This window comes from Lissotriton vulgaris, chromosome 2_2, assembly GCF_964263255.1.
Source record: "Lissotriton vulgaris chromosome 2_2, aLisVul1.2, whole genome shotgun sequence".
NCBI classification, from domain to species: domain Eukaryota; kingdom Metazoa; phylum Chordata; class Amphibia; order Caudata; family Salamandridae; genus Lissotriton; species Lissotriton vulgaris.
Genome location: NC_141688.1, coordinates 73332369 through 73353807, shown reverse-complemented (window position 1 = coordinate 73353807; position 21439 = coordinate 73332369). Strand labels below are relative to the sequence as shown.

At 46.0% G+C, this 21439-nt stretch overlaps 1 protein-coding gene across 2 annotated transcripts in view; it reads right to left on the bottom strand.

The window, feature by feature from the left end:
* SNUPN (snurportin 1) overlaps positions 1–21439 on the bottom strand; it is a 265706-nt gene that overhangs the window by 159077 nt on the left and 85190 nt on the right. The gene's annotated exons all lie outside the window — the stretch shown is intronic.

Genomic DNA, 21439 nt, shown 5'->3' with positions numbered 1-21439 from the left:
CACTCTGAATAGTGAGAGGTGCTGCCTGTTCTGAATATAAGCTGCTATTGCGGATAAATGTATACGAATGGAACTGTACGCTAGATTACATCTGTATGAGTGCAACAAATAACAGATAATGTTTTGAATTGATGCATCCAGTGGGTTAATATCATTATTGTTACAATATATGACAAACTTTTTACATTTAGCCGCATAACATGCTCTGGTTGTGGGTCTTCTTGCCTCCTTGATGATATTCATACATTCTGGTGGCAAGTTGAGGTAGCCAAATTCTAAGACTTCAGGAGCCAGATCGCCAGGTTGAGCTGTTGCGGATCTGGGTGCTGAATTTCGCCATGGCTCTGCGTTAAAAGTCTGGGTGTTAGCCGCAGTCTTTGATGCGGTACCACAGAAAGTTCTACTAGCGTGGTGTACCATGGCTGGCGTGCCCACGTCGGAGCAACCAGGATGAGTGTCTTCGAGTGTTGCTTCAGCTTGCGTGCCACCAGCGGTATTAGAGGTGCTGGGGGAAAAGCGTACGCAAATCTGCCTGACCAGTTCATCCATATCGCATTGCCCTGTGACTGCGGATGTGGGAACCTGGATAGCCCCACTGCTGGAAGTACGGTTGTAGTACTGATGGATGTATCTCCCACTCGTGCACCTGGTGGCTGTGTCTGCTGAGCAGATCCGCCATCTCGTTGTCCTTGCCCGGGAGGTGTTCCGCCATGAGGAAGATGTTCCTCTAAATGGCCCACTTCCACATGCTCTGAGCCAGATGAGACAACTGTGGAGAGTGTGTTCCTCCCTGCTTCTGTATGTAGTACATGGCAGTCATGTTGTCCGTCCGGATCAACACGACCTTGTTGCACAGGTGTACTTTGAAAGCTTTCATTGCCATGAAGATTGCCATCAATTCCAGAAAGTTGATGTGCATCTTCTTCTGCTGTGTTGTCCATAGCCCCTGCACTGTGTAATGGAGTACATGAGCTCCCCATCCTTGGAGAGATGCGTCCGTATTATCTGTGGTACAGGCTCTTGGAACGGTCGGCCCTTGCAAAGGTTTTGTGGGTTCCACCAATGCAGAGAGTTGTATGCCGACCGCTCACCAACACTAGGTCTTTCCATTGTCCTTGAGCCCGATTCCACCGACGTGCCAAGCACTCCTGAAGCAGGCGCATATGTAGTCTCGCGTGCAGGACTATGAAGATGCAGGAGGCCATCATGCCTATCAACTGCATGAACACTCTTGCTGGAAGCGAGTGTTGGGGTCTGAATTTTTGTATCAGCAATTGCATGCTGTTTATCCTCACTGAATTTGGCTGAGCTTTGGCTGCCAGAGTGTATATTGTCGCGCCCAGGTACTGTCGCACGTGGGCGGGCTGAATATGTGACTTTGGATAACTCAGCGAGAATCCCAGACTGTGAAGAAGATGAATGGTGTGGGACACGTGGCTTGTACACTGCTGGGCCGTCTTTGCTTCAATAAGCCAGTCGTCCAGATAAGGGTAGACATGTATGTGCTGTCTCCTTAGGTGTGCTGCTACTGTCGCCAGGCACTTTGTGAACACCCTGGGTGCCGTCGTTACTCCGAAAGGGAGGACTTTGAACTGATAATGTTGATCTTGAATAGTGAACCGGAGATACTTTCTGTGTGATGGGTGTATGGGTATATGGAAATACGCATCTTTCAGATCTAGTGTTGCGAGGAAGTCTCCCTGACTGAGTAAAGGTAGAACCTGCTGTAAGGTGAGCATATGAAAATGCTCTGACAGAATGTATCTGTTTAGAGGCCTTTGGTCCAGTATGGGTCCGAGAGACCCGTCCGTTTTGGGTATTAAGAAATACAGAGAGTACACTCGTGAGCCTTGGTCTTCTACAGGCACGAGCTCTATGGCTCCTTTTTGCAGCATGCTGACGACCTCCTGCTGCAATAAGTGTAAGTGCTCTGTGGACATAGGACGGAGTCTTGGTGGTATGTTGGGTGGAGTGGATGCCAGCTCTAGACAGTACCCGTACTGGACAATGTCTCTCACCCACCTGTCTGTGGTGATGGATTTCCAGACCGGCAGGAACTGTTGCAGTCTCCCCCCGACTGGTGTTATATGGTCGGGGGCAGTGACAGGGCGTCACTGTTTGTTATTGGCAGAGGATCTGGAATTGTTGTTTTGTCTTCCTCTGCCCTTGATGTTGTTTCCACGATATCCACCCCTGTTGTGTTTATTGTAGGTGGTTTGTGTACCTCCTTTATTATACTGTGTCTGCTATGTGTTTTGGCCTCTTGAAGGTCCTCTAGTATTGGAGCGACGAAAAAGAGCCACCCCGAAACTGCTGCGACTGCAGAGCTCCCATAGACTTTGCAGTCTCGGTGTCTTTTTTAACTCCTTCGCTGCGGCGGCTATTCCGCCGCAGCGCTAAGGGGGGTAGGGCGGCCGCGCGGCGGTCACGTGCTTGTGACGGAACCGTTCCATCCCGGCTCGCGGGTGAGCTGTGCTTGTGACGGAACGGTTCAGTCACAAACGCGCCTGCTCAATGGAATGCGCCGCGCAGGCGCAATATCAGCGCCGCGCAGGCTCGCTGAGCAGGCCCTGACGGAACCGTTCCGTCACAAGCACAGCTCACCCGCGGCTTGTGACGGAACGGTTCCGTCACAAGCATGCAAGGGGTTAATGTTTTCAAGGGTGGTGTCAACCTCAGGTCCAAATAAGTAGTCCGGGTTAACTGGCTGATTGAGGATAGTAGTTTGTATTTCTGGTTTGAATCCCGAGATTCTTAACCAGGCATGTCTTCTTAACATGACGCTAGTGTTAATGGCCCTGGCTGCAGTGTCAGCTGCGTCTAGCGCGCACTTGATGGAAGCATTGGTTATAAGCTTTCCTTATGGATTAGCAGCTCCGCTCCCTCCTTGTTCTGATCTGGTGGGTGTTGAAACAGTGTCTCAAGGGTATCATAATGGGCCCTGTCATATTTGGCTAAGAGTGCCTGAGTGTTGGCAATGCGCCAGATGTTAGCTGCCCGTGCTGCCACCCTTTTTCCCCCAAGTTTCCAGTACTTTCGACTCCTTGTCAGGAGGAGGAGCATCACCTGTAGTCTGGGAGTTTGCTCTCTTACGTGCATTAGAAACAACTAATGAGTCCAATGGCAAGTGTCCTCTTATATAAGTAGGGTCCACAGGTGACGGTCTATATTTCTTTTCAATTCTAGGTTTTAATACCCTTGCTCTGGTGGTCTCCTTAAAAATGTCATCATCATGATTAAGGACCCCTCTTAGTATGAGCAGAGTCTTGACGGTTCTTTCCGAAGTGGAAAAGGTGTCGACCAGAAAATCTTCCTCAAAAGGGTCAGCATGTAGTTGCACATCATGGTTACCCGCCGCTCTTTCGATAAGGGCGATAAAGGCAGTAGTGTCCTCAGTGGGAGATGTTTTTACATTGTATATATGTGTGTCAGGGGCATTTTGTGGATCCCCTGGGTCAGCTGGGTCTGCCCATGGTTGGCTCTGATCGTCGGGATCAGTGTCCACATGATAAGTGGCATCCTCATTATCGTCATCCCCTGCATCCACATGGGGATCCGAGTATACGGGTGAAAAAGACTGAGGTTCTTGTCCATAGGATTGCAGAGGTTCCACAAGAACTGGTGATGTGGTTGAATCCCTCTTCTTCTTTAATGGAATCTTATATGACTCCATGGGTGTTTCTGGTATTATTTTCCTCTTATACATGGATAGTCTACCAGTGTCCGAGTCGATGAACTGCCTCGACTCCTGTTCAGGCTCCTCTGTAGCCCCTAGTCCCATCGACACTCCTTTAATGGCTCCGATACCCTTTTTCGGTTTGAACATCTTCGGTCGCACCATCGGTGGCAACCCGAATTTGGTGTCGATGTGGTCTGAATTTTTCCGACCAACTTCGGGGTTGGGGCCTTCTTTGGGTCGACCATTGTAGCCTTTTCTTTGATGCGTTGGAGTGACTCCGACACCGGTTTGGATACAAATGGGGTCGGCTGTGTCGACTCGACAGGGTCCTTGGAGCCAGGCTTTGTCTTGGTCTCAGGCCTTGTCCGAGGATCGACCCCCTCTCTCGGTTCGAGCCTCTTGTCTGTGTCGACTCTCTTTGGCGCCAACTTAGTCGGTTCGACAGCCTTGACCTTGGTCTTTGATGCCCCAACCTTCGGCTCGATGACCTTTTTGAACTTCTCGTATCGATGGCCTTCTTCTGTTTCTTCGGCTCCGAAGGGTTTGAGGCCTTGGAACCAACCAGAGTCAGCTGCACTTTTGGTTTCGTTTTTGGTAGTGATGCTTTCGGTTTCGATTTCTTTGGATCGACCAATGGCATTTTCGATACCGATGGTTCTATATATATGTTCGTAGCCGGGCCTTTATGCGGGGCTGTAGAACGATTCGATAGATCTTGGGTAAGGCCTTGTGGCGATCCCTCGACCTGAGCCTTATCGAGTGCTTCATCGTCGGCCCCCGTATCGATGGTTGGGCCTAGCTCCTCGCCTGAGCTATCTTCTACGGCCCCAAGGGCCTCTGCGTCGTCTCCTACCTCATCGACGTCATTTTCTTCTTCTTCCAATATCTCTTCATCTTCGACGTCATACTCTGAGTCATGCTCCGAAACAGGATCAGAGTGTTCTTCCCGATCCTCCAGATCAATGACCTCTTCTTCTTCGTCCCGAAGATGTTTTCTGGATTAGGCGCTGATCTCTGCGACTCTAATCGAGCCGCGCGTCGAATCCGAAGAGTTTTCTTCGACCTGAACCGGGCACAGGCCATACAGTTGGCTTCGTTGTGATCCGGGGACAGGCACTTGTTGCACACCGGGTGGACATCGATGTGCGGGTATTTTGCATTGCAAAGTGGACACCTCTTGAATGGGCTTCTTTCCATCGTAGATCGGGTCGAGTGTGGAAAAAAAAACTGTCTGATTCCTCGATGTCCTCTTGAAGCAAAGTTATCGGTACAGAATGAAACGATACTGACGCTGTCGAAAGCCTTTTGGCTTTGTAGAAAGTTTTCCTAACTTGAGCTAAGATAGTAACATCCGAACCCAATGGCGGAAAAAAACAATCTGAGGATGGAGGGGATGCCCATACGCACTGTAGTCCAGGGGAGGAGTCACCTATCTCGTGATACTTCGAAGACTCTTCCAGGACAACAATGTGCAATCATCCGGACCCAACACTAGGCGGCGATCTATGCACAGATATGAATTCAGCAGCCCACATGCCTCGAACAATGGAGGTATTTCATTCATATTATAAAGAACTAGCAGCCCGTCCCGACGTTGTCCGGGTATGAATTGCTGCCGGCCAGTAGTATATTGTTTTGTAGGATTTCGTTTTGATAGCATTTCTTATCTGCGACCGGCCTGTGAAATGCTCCGATTCACAGTGCACTGCTGATGCACTTAAGAGTGCGCGTTCAGTAGTGTGTGAACTCTAGTTTCCCTACTTTATTTTTCCTTGCAATATTATATAGCGCGAACTCGACAACATTGCATGAGCACAATTTACATTACAGAAGAACACATTCATTTATGGTAGGTACGGGGAGACAAAGCGATTTGCCTGGAATCACAGGATGTTGAGCTGATGCCGAGATTCGAACGTAGCTCCCCAGCTCTAAAGTTCGCAATTCTAGAACTTGTGGCGGGAGGTGTGTCTAAAAGTGTATGTCGGTGCTGGCCATCAATGAGAGAGACCTGTGCATTTTTCAAATGGGGAGTAAAAAAATATGAGTATGTTGCTGGAGATGTGGGCCGCCGTGCCCCGGGGGAGGGTAAAAACCCATTATTCCGCAACTTTCTTTCCACATACCATCACTCCGCATACTTTCATTACGAAATTACCATGACTCCGAAATGCCATTATAACGCTTGGCATTACATTTTATATGCTTTTACCACGCATACATTTACAACGAAATTCATTGTAAATGCATGAATGGTAAAAGCATGTTATTCTTTTTAATGTTTGGATAAGGTAAGTATGGGTATAGGGGTATATGTTTTAGGGTACTGAGGTATATGTTTTGGGAAGTTTGGGTATTTTAAGGGTTCAGATATAGTTTGGGGTTTTGGGGTATAGGGGTATTTTTAGGGTTCAGGGCTAGGTTTGGGTTTTGGGGTACAGGGGTATTTTAGGGTTAGGTTTGGGTTTTGGGTACAGGGTTATTTTTAGGGTTCAGGGCTAGGTTTGGGTTTTGGGGTACAGGGGTATTTTTTGGGTTCAGGGGTAGGTTTGGGTTTTGGGGTACAGGGGTATTTTAAGGGTTCAGGGCTAGGTTTGGGTTTTGGGGTACAGTGGTATTTTTAGGGTTCAGGGCTAGGTTTGGGTTTTGGGGTACAGGGGTATTTTTAGAGTTCAGGGGTAGGTTTGGGTTTTGAGGTACAGGGGTATTCATAGGGTTCAGGGCTAGGTTTGGGTTTTGGGGTACAGGGGTATTTTTAGGGTTTAGGGATAGGTTTGGGTTTTGGGGTACAGGGTATATTTATAGGGTTAAGATGGGTTAGTGTTTAAAGGTATTGGGGTATTTTAAGGAGTAAGGGTGGGTTATGATTATGGGGTGCAGGGGTATTTAAAGGGAGCAGGGTGGGATTAGCACACGAAATGAGACCTGGCATGAAGGGCGGAACGTACCACACGCCCCCAGTGTTTGTCACGCCCCCAGCACACGCCCACAGCACAAAGCAGGCACGCCCACAAGGGACTACTTTACTGGCACGGTTCTTTTACCTTTTAAATGTATATGGTGGGCGTCTGCATAGCCTGTGTCCTTCTGCTGCAACTGCCCTTTCCAACGCTGTATTGGGGGTTGTGATTGGTGCTGTGGTTCCTGAGATTACCCGCCTCAAAGGTTTGGGTTCTCTCTTTATTATATTAGTATGGATGGATTATATACTCCAGATCCTGTTGCTCAGGGTCAGATTGATCAATACCTTCGTGAATTTGATTTATCTGAGCTAGGGCCTACTGAAAGAGAAGAGCTGGAAGCTCCAATTTCTATGCAAGACCTACAGACAGCATTAGAGGACTTAGCGCTAGGGAAAGATGCTGGACTGGATAAACTTCCATTGGAGGTTTATCGGAAGCTTTTTCCTATTATAAAGGATGATATGCTTGCTACTTTTACATCCGCTCAATGTGGAAATCCCCCTCCATCTTGGGATGATGCAAATATAGTGGTCTTTAAGAAGAAAGAAAAGTCCCCTAGACTTCATGGGTCATATAGACCTATATCACTAATAAATGCGGATGCCAAAGTGTACTCAAAAATACTTGGAACTCATCTAGTGCAAGTTCTTCCACCGCTGGTATCTTGGCATCAGCGCGGTTTCCTGCCTGGCAGGAGCACGGTCAACAATCTGCATAGGGTTATAGCGTTGCTGGATTATGCCACTCCACTACAAAAAAAATAGCTATAATTTTGTTAGATGCTGAAAAAGCATTTGACCATGTATCATGGGCATTTCTATGGGCTACAATGCGTAAGATGGGGTTTGGTCCCCAGTTTTTGCTAGCATGACAGACAATGTATAAACGCCCGCGGCCTAAGATTTGTAGAATGGGGCAAGAATCATCCTTTGTATATATAACCAGGGGTACGCGGCAAGGATGCCCATGTTCGCCTCTACTTTTTGCCATTTACATTATACCAATTTTGCAAATACTGGAGACCACCAATGGTATACAGTCAATGGTAGTGAGCCAGCATCAAGTGCGTGTTCTCGCTTACGCTGATGACATAGCGGTTTTAACATCGGACCCACAGCAACCACTAAGAGAGATTGAGCATCTGACCCAGAAGTTTGGGAAGGCCGCAGGATATAAGTTAAACATCTCAAAAACCCAGGTTGTTTGTACTGAGGGGCTTTGCCCTGGAGAGGCCGGTGTGACAAGAAGCAAGGTACTTGGGGATTAAAATTAGGATGTCACTCCAAGAGATAGTCGATGTAAATTGGGCCGATATACTACGGTCAGTTAAAAGACAGCTGGAAAAAGTGGAATGCCTACACCTACCAATGGTAGGTTGACTGAATGTTTTAAAGATGTGTATACTCCCCAGGGTGATTTACTACTTTGGACGTTACCGTTGGAGCTGACATGAGCACAATTAATGCAGCTGATTAATTAATTAATAAACCAATCTGTTGCAGATAGGTTTATTTGGGGCTGGAAGAAGGCCCGGCTTGCTTCAAAACATATGATGTTATCATTGGCACGAGGTGGGTGAGGAGTGCCGAAGTTTGCTTTTTACTATTTGGTTTGCTTCCTGCAAAGTATGAAATATTTGGTTATTGGGGGAGAAACAATGTTGTTTGAATCCCCAAACATCTATCAGATGTTATTAGGAGTCCAGGCGCGAGAAAAGCCTTGCTTAAGTATTTTGAACCAAGTTATTTTAAAAGAACGTGATTTAAATCAGTATCTGCAGCCTATAAAGCTTGGAAGTGGACGAGTAAAATCATACCAATAAACCGGATTTGTTACTATACGCCTTTCGATTCCACAGAAATATTCCCATTGATATACTGGAATACAAAGCTGACCACATGGAGGGATAAGGGGATTCGTCGCCTAGGGGATATCTATAGTGCTGGGGCAATTGTTTCTTTTGCAGAACTAGTCGAACAATTTACAGTATCCAAGAATGATTTTTAAAAATATTTACAGATACAGGACTTTATTTCAAAAACACTGTAGACATTTGCCTATTCTAACTAATTTACTTCTAGAAGCTTTGACTAAAAGGGCTAAGATTGGGATTCTGTATGATGTATTATTGGCAATGCAGCGTGATGACAGATTCAAGATAAGAAGTGGAGGGATAGACTTGGCAATTCTGGTTTATTTGTGCAAGAATCAATTGATATGGCTAGCAAGTTATACTGAAGGCAAACCTGCGCACCCAACACTATAAAACTTTGTTTAATCTATACAATACACCTGCTAAATTGATGAAGTGGGGTGGTGTTCATGATGGAGAAAGCTTTAGGTGTCAGTCGGATTTAGCAGATATCGTACATATATTTTTTGATTGTATTGCGTTGAGAATTTTTTTTAATGTATTGCACAATTTCTGTCTCAAACAACGAGGGTTAATGTCTCTATTTCTAGAGAGATTATGTTTTTAGGGGTGTGTGAGGACATGGCTGTTGCTCAGCTATGTATTGCTTCGATGTGGTTGCAACCAGAGGCGCCATCATATGAAATGTGGCGAGCAAAGTTTTATGATGTGTTAAACCTTGAATTTAATTTGTATCGTATTAAATCGCTGAAGAAAAAACAATTAGGGCTAAAAATTTGGCAGCCCATGCTACAACATATGGAGATGTAGTTTTGAAATTATGTTTTAGAGGATATCCATTTTTGATTTTTTATGGAATTTTGCAATGTCTCTACAGCACTTTGATGGTTGATCAATGTATGATTTACAATTTCTATATATGCTATGAACTGAACAATAAATAATAAAAAAAATATTACTGCTTCAAGTGGTTTCACATAAACATAAAAAGAAAGTGTGTGGCTAATAGACAAGCCATGTTGGATGTCACACTTCACACTGCCGAGAATAACAGACTGATCTGCCTTGTATGAAGAACCTGACCCAGTTCAGGACACTAGCGCCTAGACCTACTTTGTACATCACAAGTGAGCTACCACAGCTTGGTAGAGATTTGTGGAGCTCAACGACAGCTGTAGTGGTTTACTTTCCGCAGTAATGCTATTCCCTAGCTAATCATTATTTAATTATATATATACGACCCTGGGTTATTTTCTAAGTTCTGAGCCACCAGACTGCTTTTATTTTTTACTGGTCCTGTCATACACATTTCCACTGTAGAAATACGTATCCTGCAACACTCTGGTACACAGCAATGCCGTCAACGGGTAGGATTTGGGCTAGAATAATCATATTGCACTTTAGATGCCAAAAGATGATCGCATAGGTAATCTCTTTTCGCTTCAGGAGTTTTACCATCTCTTTCAACAGAAAATTTGTAGGAGGTGGAGAGTGAAAAGACAGGCAGAACAACTGACTCCCGTACAACCACTGAGATTAACGCATCATGATTTTTCTCCAAACACGAAGAGAAAGTGACTTTCCTTTCCCACTACATCTCCCAATTGCCCAGATTTTTAGGGCAGAAGGAAGATATTACATTATATTTCTTGAGTTCCTCTCATACATCTTTCTTACAAAATGGAGAACTGTTGCAATGATTTTATGAACTCACAAAAGCCATAAGTCACATCATCCTTAGCTCTGAAGGGGACTTTGAGGAGTGGCTGGGTCTTGCTCATCTCAAGTCATAACAGGACTCACAGTTTAGTCTTTCACTGATCAAAAACCTCACTGTGGTTGGAAAGCTAGCCATGTTTCCTCAAAAGTCCCACAATATCAATCCCAGGTCCCTCATGCAGCACGTTCACAGGACAAACACAGCATATGCAAAGCCAAGTTGTGTTATCAGAAATTCATCTGTCAGGGTGAAAGGATGAAATCTTGATCCACTTTTCTCACAGAATTACTAGCTTACACCTCCATATATGGGTAAATGGTAGAGGCTGCCACTAGACCCATGTCCCAAAAATGCTATGGAAATTATCCAGATTATCAGATTGATAAGAGACAACTTTTCAAGAGATGCATTATCTTGCTTACACATAAAGAGAATACCTTTTGGGAAACATATCCTGCAACATCCAGCACATTTTCTTTGAAGGGAATAGGGGCCCTTTGCTGTGAACAGGGGCCAAGTCAGTGGGCGTCATTCTCTTGTTAGCTTCTACACAGCTTTTTGTCTTTCTTCTTCTTTTCTTGTGGTTGCTGGATCTGAGGAAGGTATGTTAAGGGTGCCCCCCAAATACTAAATTTAGGGGCGTTACAGGTAGGTAAAGGGCAGAGACCAATGGGTCCCTTCCCTGGGGTGGGCACAGCCCCTATTCTGCCACTCTCCAGCTGGAGGCGGGGCAGGAGCCTGTCCCCTATTTTGCTGGGGCCCCCCCATCTCAAAATGGCGGGGCTTGAGGTTGTGTTTCACCTCGCCTCCCCAACCTTAGGTGTGGAGTTGGCAGAGGTGGCACACCTCTCTTCCTTACTTTGTTTTTACCGCCGGTTCTCCCTCCCAAAGTGGGGTGTAGAACCAGTGGGGACCAGTTGCTAAAAGCAGCAAATGGCCTGGAGAGGCTCCCAAAGGCAGCATGCCTTTGAGGCTTCTCCTTCGTGAACCCTGCCCATCCTTGGGGAGGAGGCTTGGCACCTCGTCCCAGGATGTGAATTGTTTCGGGCCCCCCGAGAGCAGACACTCAGTCAGGTCACTGGATGTTGTTCGAGTTTCAGGGGGCATCTCTAAGATGCCCTCTGTCGTGCATTTTACAATAAATCCCACACTGGCATCAGTGTGGGTTTAATGTGCTGAGAAGTTTGGTATCAAACTTCCAAGTGTTCAGTGCAGCCATTATGGTGCTGTGGAGTTCGTAATGACAAACTCCCAGCACCATATACTCTTAATGACAACACTGCACTTACAGTGCCCAGAAATAGACCTGGATATTGTAGGGGTACAGGGCTCATGCACATGTACCCTCACCACTGGCATAGGACACCCAGCTAGAGGGGTGACTGATGTATGCCAGGGCAGTGTTTTGTGGGCATGGCACACAGGGATATGTGTCATGTCGACTCTTTGTTTTGTTCTGCACCAAAACCCTCAACCTGCAAAGGCAGTGTGTGGGTGTCAGTGTCTCTAAGGATGGCACAATTAGGGAACTTTCTGGTCACAGTGCACTGGTTACCTATGGTACCATTTACCAGGGGCAGACATGTGGCCAGAGATGCCAGTTGGGTTTAGGCTCCAATGCAGTTTTAGGGAAGGAACACAGGCCCTGGGTACCTGATTGGCAGGATCCCAGGGCAAAGCACATCAACAATTCAGCAAAAAGTGGGGGCATACCATGCAAAAGATGCAACTTTCTCACACTGATTCTAGGTTATTTGTTGCAAATTGCACTTTTTGTGCTAGACAGCTGGGAAACACCTTGCGTGGGAGCTTTTTGTTAATTGCCTATTCAAGCGTGTTCCGTGCCGCCAGTCTCTTTCATTGCTGCCAATTGCCTTGGTTTGTTGCTGGTCTAGAGTCTAGCAAGGCCCCTTCATTTAATGGTAGCAGATGAGAGGATGCGCGGTGAACGCATGCAGCGAGCGAATCAAAGGCGCCAAGGCAAGCCGGCCTATGCCTGTCCGTGCCAGAACAGGGCCCGGACCCCTACCCGCTTGGAACCTGCTGAATTTCCAATAATAAGATACTCAAGCATGGAGACGAAATGCCTTAATAGACGGCCAAAAGAGGCCGGTTTGCACTCTTGTAACCCAATCGATTTAATGGGTAAATACCACATCAGTCAATAATGTCCAGATATGATTGAGCCCATACATTTACTAGATCCTTGCATTCTATTAATTAAAGGAACCCTGAGGGAAAAGAGCCAGTTAATGCCAACTTGCAAATATTTTTGTCAATTGTAGACCCCCCCCCCTAAACATAAACTAGAAGTGGTTACCCTTTTAAAGGAAATGCAGCCAGCTATTCTGTTTTTGACAGAAACATGGTTTGATGAGGAATGTGGCTCTGGTATTGTAGATGCCCTGCCACCTCGATATCCTTTTGCTAGGTTTGATTGGGTGGGAAAAGAGGTGGAGGAGTTGCAATAATTGTAAAAAAGGATTTAGACTGTAAGGTTATCACAATGTCAATCCCAGGTAGTGAAAGTTTGGCCGTCTCTATTAAATTTTCCCATACATTTACATTCTCAGGGTTACGGATATAATGGCCTCCAGGTCCAGTTGCAGAGTTTATGAATGCAGTGCCGGATATAGTGGTTGCCTCTAGTCTGCCGACAGCTAATTTTACGGTTTTAGGTGACCTAAATATTCACATTGAAAACGCAGACTGTGTACAGGTTGCAAACTTTTTACTTGATTTGTCTGTGATCTACTTATCCCAGTTGGTTAAATCTCCGACTCACAAGAAAGATCACATTTTGGACCCAATTTTTACTAATCTATCTAACTTGAGAGTAGATTCCCCCCTGCCAATGGACTGAGTATATCATAGCATTTCCGATTCCAATAGTTGGGCAACAAGCCCCTAGAGTAACATATTCTAAGACCTTTTGGCAATGGTCTAAATTCTATACGGTCAGATGGGGGCAAGCCTTAAGCAAATTGGCACCCAGTTCAACTGTATACACTGAGGTGTCCGATATCATACACAGGACTAAAGAATTGGATTACAAAAAATCTAGATGATTTAATTCCATTAAAGAGGAGTCAAAACACAGCACCTCGGGGGAAAAAACCTTGGTTCTCTGAAGAATTAAGGGTAGTAAAAAAAACGAATGCACAAAATCTGAAAGGAAATGGATAGTCAAGTATGATGATCTAAGTAAACAGATTTATAAAGCATCTTTTAAAAAAAAATATCATCAAGCTACCCGGAGAGCCTGAGCAAATGGACTCACAGAAAGTTTAAAGCAATCGGCCATCTCCTATATTAAATAGTATATTCCTTTCTAAACTATGATCTACCAGAAACCGGGTCCACTGCATCACCAGAATGTTGTGAATCTCTTGCAATCCACTTTCTAGAGAAACTAAGGACATTTATGATACATTAGCTGGCTCTCAAGACTGTAGGGATAGTACAGAATACAGATTGAGAGCCAACAGCAAGTCAGTAGTTTCTGCCTTTCCTTAATTGACCACAGAGGATGTTATGGCGGTGATCAGGTTCACCGCTTGAACCAGCTGCGACTGATAGTCTGGTGAAAGGGGCCAAAGTGATGCTTACTGCCCTGACCGATCTGTATCATCTTTCCTTCCAAGAACTTTAGTATTCTAGAGGAATGGAATAATGCTATTGTTCGCCCATTTCTAAAGAAACTTAATTTAGATCCTGAAATAAGCAACTACAGACCCCTTTTCTATTACCTGGTGTTAGTAAATTCTGGAGAAAATTATCAATGGGCTTATTGCAGATCATTTGGAAACTAACAACATTCTTCACCCTACCTAGACAGGTTTTCATGCTAGTTGCATCACAGAAACAGCTCTCTTGTGGGTCACAAAAGATCTTAAAATGATTACCGACCATGGTGAATCAGCAGCACAAATCCTTTAGGACCCAAATGCCACCTTTGATACAGTTTCCTACCCTATTCTTCGTTATCATTTGAAAGAAATGGTCATCATAGGAAAAGTTCTTAGGTGGCTTGCCTCATTTCTGGACAAACACAGTTTTCAGGTTAGCGAGGGTGACTTATGATGTCCAGCCATCTGCTGTTCTGGGAAGTTCCTATACAGACGATACCCAGCTGATTATCATACTGGCACCAAACATGGGCACCATTGTAGTGAGACTTAAAAGATGTCCGCGTGGATGACAGCTAGTTGCCTGAAGATGAATGGCGAAAAAACAGAGGTGTTGGTACTAGGGAATAATCCGACACTTTGGGATTATGTCATCCGGCGATCTGCTCTAGGGGAACGTCCAGTCCCAAAGTCAGAAGTAAAGAGTCTAGGGAAGATCCTTGGCAATCAGCTAACTACGGCCTCTCAAGCAAAAAAGGTGGATAGGAGCAGTTTTGGCCTTTTGAAAGTACTGACGAAGGGTTGAAATGGCTCCTGATAGAAGCACGTAGAGTTGTGATTCAAGGTCTGATTCTGTCCTACCTTGATTACGGCAAATCGCTGTATTTAGGCAGTCCAAAAAGAGAGTGACTAAATCTGCACATTATCCAAAATGCTGCTGCTTGGATTCTGTTAGGCACTGGCACTGAATCATCATCGCCGGCGCTTGAGCATCAGTTAAGGACACATTCATTTTTGGTAGGCACAAGGAGATTAAGTGATTCGCCCAGAATCACAAAGTTGAGCCGACGCAGAGACTCTAACCTGGTCTCCCAGCTCTGAAGTCGGCAGCTCTGACCATTAAGCCATATCGTCTCCCCACCTGTAGGGTTTCATTCTTATTAGTTGTTTCTATGTAAGGCAGTGCTAACAAGAGACAAGGGCTGGTGGAAGCGGTCTCCTGATGAGCACTTATTTTTTTTTCTCACACATTAACCACTGCAGTTTATTTATTTATTTAAACTTATAAAGGCGCGCAGCTACCCGCAATGGGTTTCCCGGCGCCAAGGGATAGACTAGAGAAGAAAGAACTACAAAGCTTTAAAGAGTGGGACAGCTAGAAAGAGACTGTTCTGAAGATTATTGCTGGAAAAGCCAAGTTTTTAATCCCTTGCGAAACCTGACAAGATCAGTTTCCAACTTCAGCCGAGCAGGCAAAGCATTCCAACTTTTGGTGCCCAGGTGCAAAAATGAGCAGCCGCCCATCTTCACCGGCCTAAATCTAGGAACGACAAAATCTCCTTTACCTGCAGATCTGAGAGTACGGCTAGGTGTATAGGCATGAATAAGACTTTGAAGTTACCTGGGGGCAGAGCCCTATTTTATCTTAAAGATATAACATAAAGCCTTAAATTTAATTCTATTCTTAATTTCTAACCAATGCAAGTCGCGAAGGGCTGAGGATGCGGCCGCATTTTGAACCACCTGAAGTTTTCTCACCGTTGTCAAATCTGCACCAAGATACAGTACATTCCCGTAGTCCAGGCGAGATGCTATCAAGGCCCGGACCACCGTCCTTTGAGTGGCAACCGGAAGCATCCACAAGATTTTTTGGAGCCATTTTAGTGTGGCAAAGCAGCATAGTGAGCTTTTCATCAATTAAAAATCAGAGATTGCAAACCTGGGCCACGGGCTTCGGGGTAGGACCCATACTCTCGGGCCAGTGTTGGGGGCCCCAGAGATCTTTGTCCTTATCCAGGATCACAATCTCGGTTTTGTCACCATTTAACCTAAGGAAGTTTACCTGCATCCATCTTGCCACTTGGGACAAACCCAATTTAAGTGCTGAGACATTGCTGCCGTCCCTTCCAGATAGAGAAAAAATAATTTGTGTGTCATCGGCGTACGAAAATAAAGTTAAGCCAGCTTCTTCCACAATAGTGGCCAGGGGTCTAATGTAGATGTTAAAATGTAATGAGCTAAGAATAGACCCCTGGGGCACGCCGTACGCCGGCGCACAAATATTAGACGATGCTTTGGCCGAAAAAACCTGGAAGGTACGCCCACTCAAAAAAAGAGGCTATCCAAGTTAGGGATGAACCCCCAACTCCCAAGGATTGGAGGGATGAGAGAAGAATGTAGTGAGACACGGTATCGAAAGCAGCGCCTAAATCCAACAGGATAAGCGCCGATGTCTCCCCGCGATCGATACTGTGTCTCAGATTCTCAGTAACCCCCAAAAGAGTAGTTTCAGTGGAGTAGTGGGCCCTGAAACCAGATTGTGATGGATGCAGATAGCCCGAACTCTCCACCAGATGGGATAGTTGGGAATTAATATGCCTCTCTAAGATTTTGGAAAAAATAGGCAGCAATGAAATGGGCCTATAATTGGATAGGTTTGAAACATCCGCACCTGCTTTTTTCAGCAGGGGAACTACCATTGCGTGTTTCCACTTCTGTGGGACACATGATTCTGTCAATGAGGTATTCAGAAGTTTCATCAGTACGCGACGGGAGTTTAAATCAAGTTGTTTTAAAATTTTTGCCGGAAGAGGTAGCATTTATTATGGCAACCAAAGTAAATACAGAATCACGCTAAAACCTGCATTAAAACCTGCATTATTTTCTACTTAGATTGCACATAGCAATCACCCCCCAGACGTTCTTGAATGCTCATGAAGCAAGCAAGCAATACTTGATCAGTATGACCACAGCTTCTATAACATTATTAGAGTGGTTTATGTTTTCTATGTTGTGTGTTTTTGTAAGTGTCTGTTTTTTCCACAGGGCTAATAAGCACATGGTTTGTTCCAGGGGATTGCACCTATTAGAACTACCCATTACCAGGGTGACCATTATTCCTTTTCTTTGTCTTTTTCTCAGGTCATGCAATTTGCATAAACTTGAGCCAATCCGCTGTAGGCACATAGTAGCCTGTAGTTAAACACAAACACATATATATTTTTTTTTTTCACTTTTTGTTAAGAACATAAAAAACATTTTTTGACATTATAGTGAAACGTGAGTAAGGTGGGGGAAGTTGTGCCCCCGTCCTGAAGAAGGAGCTTTGCCTCCGAAACATGTCGACGCACACCTGAGGTACTGTCCATAATCACAACAGGTTTACCTCGCACTTCACTTCTTTTAATAGTACCAGCCCGGGGTCATGAATAAAACATTTTTCAAGTACGCCCACGAGCCAGGTGCTTTTTAATTTTTTCACCCCAACCCACCACTCACATAAAATATACCCAATCACATGCACCACATATAGTCATAACTAGAAGTGCTCCCGCGTAGTCGTAGGTTGCAGCACGTTGCATCCCGTTAGAAGGGTGCGAAGACCCCTATGATGAAGCATGACACCAAGGGGCCTTTTGGTGTGTGAGGGGTATTTTACAAAACACTAAGTGCTCCCATACTACTGTGGCAAACACTTCCCCAATACCCCAGTAGGACCCCTTTTCCAACATGCATTTCACCTCTTGTTGTAGCAGGGTGATGTGTTCTTTGGACATAGGACGGTGTCTGGGTGGTATGTTTGGGGGGGGGGTAGAAGTGAGTTCCGGGCAATAACTATATTGGATAATTTGTCTCACCCACCTGTCCGTGGTAATTGCGTTCCAGACAGGTAGGAATTGTTGGAGTCCGCCTCCGACCGGTGTTAGGTGGTCCGGAGATAGCGTGATGAAGCCACTGTTTTGTGGCAGTGGAGGCTCTGGTGTTATTGCCTCCACGTCCTCTTCCCTTATTATTGTTTCCCCGATAACCTCCTCTGTTGGAGTTTTTGGTAAAGGAACTTTGTGTGTTGCCTTTGTATGATGATGACGTTTGGGAAGTATTGCCTCGTGTAGCTGCCCTGTATGAGGAGCGTCGAAAGGAACTTCTGTGTTGCTGAAACTGCAATACTCCCATTGACTTTGCGGTTTCTGTGTCCTTTTTCATTTTATCTAAAATGGTGTTGACAGCAGGGCCAAAAAGGAAGTCTTGGTTGACTGGCTGATTAAGGATGGTGGACTGCACCTTGTTCTTAAAGCCTGAAATACGCAGCCATGCATGTCTTCTTAGTAAAACACTAGTGTTAATAGACTTGGCAGCGGTGTCCGCTGCATCAAGCGCACATTTGATGGAGGCGTTTGTGATGAACTTTCCCTCCTGTATGAGGTCATCAGCTTGGTCTTTAAAAGGCTCAGGTAGGTGTTGCATTAAGCTTTCAAGCTGGTCGTAGTGTGCCCTGTCGTAACGAGCTAGCAGAGCTTGTGTATTGGCAATCCTCCATGAATTGGAGGTCTGTGCTGCTACCCTTTTACCTGAGGCTTCTAGTATCTTTGACTCCTCATCGGGGAGAGGTGCTTCCCCCGTTGTCTGCAAGTTAGCCCTTTTTCATGCATTAGCCACCACTAGTGAGTCTAATGGTAATTGACCTCTGATGTAGGTAGGGTCTGAAGGGGCTGCTCTATACCTTTTCTCAATCCTGGGATTGATTACCCGTTCCCTAGCTGTATTCTTAAATATGTCAGGTGCGTGTTTTAACACTCCCTTTAGCATAGGAAGTGTTCTGACACTTTTTTCCGAAGGGAAGGTGTCAAATAAGAAGTCTACCTCTACAGGGTCATTATGCATATCTACATTGTGGTACTGTGCTGCCCTGTCTATTACTTGGTTGAAGACAATGGTGTCATCAGTGAGTGAAGGCTTAGTTGGATAAGAGGAGACCTCAGGGATGGGATGGGTGTTATAAGGGTCAGTTGACTCCTCCCATGGTTCATTTTGTGGCTCAGGATCCTGTGGATAATCATGATCAGGCTGGGGATCCTCCCATGTGTTCCCCTCATTGTCCACATCGTGAGAAGGAGAGTAAGGAGGAAAAGTAGTAGTAGGCATAATGGGATAGAATGGAATGAAGGGTCTAGATGGAGAAGTCCCAAAGTCCTTCTTTTTTAGTGGAATAGGGGAATGAGAGCCAGTGTCCAGTGGCCTCTTTTTCCTGTGCAAGATTGTCACTTTACCAGTCTCTGGATTAATATATATTTTTGCCTGGTCGTCTGCTGGATCAGGATGGAAGAGTTCTTCCTCCAATGTTCTTGGTTGTGACTTTTTGGGGTCGACAACACCTTCTGCCGACGACTTTTGGTGCCTTTGTGCTTTCTTTCGGCTCGGGCCCTTTTTTCGGGTTGGCGAGTGTTTTCGGGTCGACCGGGTCTTTCGGTTCAACACGTTTCTTGTGCTCGACAGGCTTTTTTGGTTGACTGTCATTTCCTGAGTCGATGGTCTTTTTAGGATCGACTGGTGTGTTTGGAGCACTGGTCTTCGGGTCGATAGCCTTCTCCGGCCAGATTATAGGCTTCGATACGGCACCCTTCCCTTCGGCGACCTTCTTTGATTCGGCAACTTTTGGCACAGCCAGCCTTTTCGGGTCGACATCCTTTTTTGTGTTGGCGCCCTTCGGCTTAGCGTCCTTTTTGGGCTCAACGGCTTGTTTCGGGTCGGCCTCCTTCGGCTCGATGGCCTTTTTCGGGTCGACGTTTTTCTTGGGGTCGACGTCTTTAGGCTGCATGGCCTTCTTCGGCTTGACGGTGTTCTTTGGATCGACGCAGTAAGGCTGTACGTTTTTCTTGGGGTCGATGGCCTTCGGGTCGACGACCTTTTTAGGCTTTGGAACCTTCTTTGGGATTGCCGTACTTGGTCCTGGGGTCTCTGAAGGTTTCGGTTTCGGAGCCGAGCCGGATGGCAGGGCTGGTGAATGTTTCTTTGGATCTTGGCTAAGGCCTTTTGGCGATGCCTCGACCGGAGCCTTTGGTAACGGCGTAATCGGTGTCGGGGACAGTGTACTCACGATTTGCCCCGGTGGGATCTCGTCATCGGAGTCAGAGTAGTCCTCGACGGTGACGATCTCTAGATCGGAATCTGAAGCTTCTTGTAGTTCTTGGTCATCATCAAAGATGTTGTCCGGTTCCGGTGCCTGACGCTGCATCTCTTGCCTAGCGGCCCGTCGATTCCGTATGGTTTTCTTAGACCGAAACGGGGCGGAGGCTGGGCATGTTTCTTTCTTATGGTCTGGAGAAAGGCACTTGTTGCATACTTGATGCTTGTTAGTATGCGGGAACTTGGAGTGGCATTGTGTGCATCTTTTAAACGGGCTCCTTTCCATCGACAGCAGGCCCACGTGGCGTCGAAAAGGCCCAACGGCCCGCGTCGACGACCGATTCGAGATGGAAAGCTTTATCGAGTCAAGAGGTACCGAGAGATAACAATACCGTTGAATTCGAAGGCCTTTTGGCCTTTATATAAGTTTTGTTTCGATTCCGAAGTTGGAGTGTAGGAATAACATCCGAACCCAATGGCGGAAAAAAACAATCTGAGGATGGAGAGGATGCCCATGTGCACTGTAGTCCAGGGGAGGAGTCACCTATCTCGTGATACTTCGAAGACTCTTCCAGGACAACAAAGTGCAATCATCCGGACCCAACACTAGGCGGCGATCTACGCACAGATATGAATTCAGCAGCCCACATGCCTCGAACATGACTGTACCACTTGGGGTGTGATTTTTGCGGCAGTCTGTACTAGGTGCTTCGGCACCCCATCAATGGCTGTCCTGCCCTCCGTCATTAAGCGTGTTCAGAATGAACACGGACCAGAGGCGGCTCTGAAATTGGGAATGGAACTCATGGGAGCGTTTGACATGGTTCGCGATCTCGTCCTTGCTAATGTCAAGGGAGATGCTGTAAGTTTCCAAGTGTATAATGCTTTGCGCGAAATTCCAGAGGCCGAGAAACCCCATCAGTTACAGAAAATTATTACGGAGTCTTATAAGACTGTTGGCGGTAATAGTTTAGGTGTTAAGCCTTTTGCTAAAAAACATACTCTGTAGCTAACTCAGCAGGCGTCATCTGATAAAGATGAATGCCCGAAAGTTCCGAAACAAAATTGGAGTAAGAACAAAAAACAGGGGAAACAGCAACAGAAACAGGGGTCCAGTCCTGCTTCACCTACACCTGCCTCTACTGAGCGTACATAAGAGTTGTGCGACCGCACTACCATTAAGTCTCCGTGATAGATTTCAGGTCCCTGAACAACGTTCTCCTTGCTCTTCGCAGGAAACATCGGTAACACCCACCGGTGGAGGAGGCGACGGCAGAAGACAAGGTGCCCAACAGAGCCGTGAGCAGCCACGCAAGGCTGAAGGAAAAGGCAAGCAGGACGAGTCACTGCGTCAAAGGCCCCATTTTCAGAAGAAGAAAGTTTCTGCGGTAACAGCGAGATATGCCACAGATAGTGAGAACGCAGCTTCGGAATCTGACATAGGCGCTGACG